The sequence below is a fragment of the Eptatretus burgeri genome, unplaced genomic scaffold, assembly GCF_056783735.1.
Source record: "Eptatretus burgeri isolate ZD-2024b unplaced genomic scaffold, Ebu_testis_v1 Ebu_testis_scaffold_149, whole genome shotgun sequence".
NCBI lineage: Eukaryota > Metazoa > Chordata > Myxini > Myxiniformes > Myxinidae > Eptatretus > Eptatretus burgeri.
In genome coordinates, this window is record NW_028222099.1 from 37,501 (window position 1) to 40,820 (window position 3,320).

Here is a 3,320-nt window from a genome sequence, read left to right on the forward strand (position 1 = left end):
GGAGTGTTTGTGTGGAGCTTGTGTGGTGCTTGTGTGGGGTGGGGTTTGTGTGGGGTTTGTGTGGGCGTGGCTTCGGTGGGAGGGGCTTGTGTGGGTGGAGTCAAAAAGGGGCGGAGTCAAAAAATTTCAATTTATTGGAGCTTGTGTGGGGTTTGTGTGTGGTGGGGTTTGTGTGGGCGGGGCTTGTGTGGGGTTTGTGGAGGTGGAGTTAAAAAGGGGCGGAGTCAAAAAATTTCAATTTATCTTTGTCTTTTGTAATTCCTGTGAGTAGGGTGAATATACTGATTCTGGCTCACTTTTCCCCATGTAAATGAATGGGGGATTTTCAGCGATTCCCTTTTTTTTACCCTAAAAATAAACCCCCTTTTTATCCGTTTTTCCCTGCTGTGCAGGGGTTTGGCTTTTTGTGAGGCAATGTTTTATGGTCGGATGCCCTTCCTGGACGCCTCTTACAACACAGGGATATGGTACACCTATTCTAACCGGGGCATACACCGGGACCAGTATACTGGTACTCATTTCGCCGACCTCGGAAGGATGACAGGCTGAGTCAACCCCCTGGTGTTAATTCAGCAGCTGAGCGGGATTCGAACTCGGGACACTGGGATCCCAAGCCGCCACCCTAACCACTAAGCCAACACCAGGCTTTGTATATATATAACCAGGCTATCCCAAGGTATATTTATTTGTCTCCCCTTTAACCTGGAGGTTGATCAGCTCACTCATTGAACCTATAAAGATTTGTTCATTCTCAAATTCCTTCAATAGTTTAATTTTCTTTGCACAATAATCCCCATCTAAAACATTTGAATCTTTATATTTTTTAAGATACCCCTTTTGTGCCATTACGAAATGATAAACTTCTCTTAATGATCTCATCTGACCACCGTCCGAGTTGCAAATCATTTTTGTGTATAAACCACGCCATAAAAAAAGTTTTGTTTCAAATGTTTTCAGTTCATGCCGTGAAAATGAGGAAGTGTTTTTTGACACGGTCGTGCTGTGTGGTTTTAGACAGTCATGCTGTGAAAAAATAGGAACTATTCTGTGAGACAAGGTCTCGTGTTTATATTTTATCTCAGAACACGAACTGAAAACATTTGAATCGAAACCATTTTAAGTATGTTTTGTAAATGATTCATACAATCGCCCAGTTATTTTCCAAGCTGTCATTTCCTGTGGCCGCACCCAATGTTTCGGGAATTTTCTCATTGTAAGCCTTATAAGTGATTCACCAGACAAAGTTTCTGCCAGACGGGATTTTCATTTTTACAACTGAGACATGGATGATCTCTCTTCCGATGAAGGCAAAAGCTTACTACAGAGTTGGTAAGTTTGTTTGGTTTTCTCTTTAAACGATGAAGCAAATGATTATTAATTAAATCATGATAATTCTGATATATATATATATATATATATTTTTCCCTGACAGGGCATTGGAAGAAATTGAGTTTACGTATCACGACGTGGTTCATGAAATTAATACTCTTATTGAAGAGATCAATGATTTTAGAAGAGAATTGAAAGACATTTTCAATGAGTGGCACGAAGTCTTATCACGTCCTATCATCTCGAAGGAATTAAACCAATGGTGAGACACGTGTGTGTGTGTCTGTCTTCCTACCTACCTCTCTCTGCTCTTATTGAAGAGATAAATGATTTATAATGACTGGTCTCTGATCTCGAATGAATTAAACCAATGGTGAGACACGTGTGTCTATGTGTGTCTGTGTGTGTGTGTGTGTGTGTGTGTGTGTGCGTGTGTGCGTGTGTGTGTGCGTGTGTGTGTGTGTGTGTGTGTGTGTGTGTGTGTGTGCGTGTGTGGGTGTGTGTTGCTTTCCCTGTCTGTCTGTCTCTTCATCTATACCCTTGATTTATTTTTTTTTTTTTTTCAGCACTATCGCACAACATCAGCTGTTGAAGCAATCTTGTACAACACATGATTTTCTGGAGGTAAATATTTCTGAATTATTATTAATATCACTCTCTCTTTAGAATGTCGTCTAATGTTGGTTGCATTATTAGTTTGAACGCGGTTTTGTCAGTACACTGGAATTAATTTTATTGACCTTGAAAGGATGACAGGCTGAGTCGGCCTCCTGGTGTGTTAATTCAGTGGTCAACGAGGCTTACTCATATTACCATGTAATTATTATCCACTTTTTGTTTCAAAACAGAATATGGTGTCTGAGTTTCGAAATCACAAGACATCTGGAGAAGATTGCTGGGAAAGATTATACATTCTCGCAAATGAATATTTAATATTTTCAATATTAATAAATTATATTTGTTTTGTATACAATTACTTGATTCTGAATTACAAGAAGAGGATCAAAACATGAAGGGAGGGTAGGTGCGCCCCCCACCTTTGACCCACCACCTCCCTCATCCCATCCCTCCCCTCCCCATGTGTGTGTGTGGGGAAGGGTGGGGGTGGGATGAGGGAGGTGGTGGGTCAAAGGTGGGGGGGCGCACAGGGGGGATGAGGGGGGTGGGGCTTGTGTGGGAGGGGCTTGTGTGGGCGAGGCTTCGGTGGGGCTTGTGTGGGCGGGGTGTGGGTGGGGCTTGTGTGGGTGGGGCTTGTGTGGGAGGGGTTGATGTGGGCAGGGTTTATGTGGGCAGGGGCGAATGTGGATGAGGTTTGTGTGGATCAATGGATGGGTGGAGAGATGGGTGGATGGGTGGATGAGTGGAGCTTGTGTGGATGGGTGGATAATTTTTTAATTAAATAAACATGTTGTGTGTGGGGGAACTAATTAACTAATCACTAATTATGTGAATATGGGTGGAGCTTGTGTGTGTGTGGAGCTTGTGTGGAGCTTGTGTGGAGCTTGTGTGGAGCTTGTGTGGAGCTTGTGTGGAGCTTGTGTGGGGTTTGTGTGGGAGGGGTTTATGTGGGTGGGGCTTGTGTGGGTGGAGTCAAAAAGGGGCGGAGTCAAAAAATTTCAATTTATTGGAGCTTGTGTGGGGTTTGTGTGTGGTGGGTTTGTGTGGGGCTTGTGTGTGGTGGGTTTGTGTGGGGCTTGTGTGGGCGGGGTTTGTGTGGGTGGGGCTTGTGTGGGTGGAGTCAAAAAGGGGCGGAGTCAAAAAATTTCAATTTATCTTTGTCTTTTGTAATTCCTGTGAATAAAATGAACCTAAAATCTCTTCCCCTTCCAAATCATATATTTTATAAGTCCAAGGAACTGTATCTATTACATCAACAATTTTAAAAAGTTCTTTCGTCCATCGTTCAGTAAAACCCTTTTCAAAATGAGATTTCCACCTATATATTCTTACGATATCACCAACTTTGAACTTAGGTTTTCTGACATTAATCT

The 3,320-nt window shown here is 42.7% G+C and overlaps 1 long non-coding RNA gene across 1 annotated transcript; it reads left to right on the forward strand.

Annotated features, from left to right (window-relative positions):
- The first annotated feature begins 271 nt into the window (after window positions 1-271).
- On the forward strand, window positions 272-2,332 carry LOC147007475 (uncharacterized). The gene is made up of 4 exons (XR_015054164.1): window positions 272-1,329; window positions 1,433-1,591; window positions 1,896-1,953; window positions 2,178-2,332. It is a non-coding gene; the product is annotated as an uncharacterized LOC147007475 (long non-coding RNA).
- The last annotated feature ends 988 nt before the right edge of the window (window positions 2,333-3,320 follow it).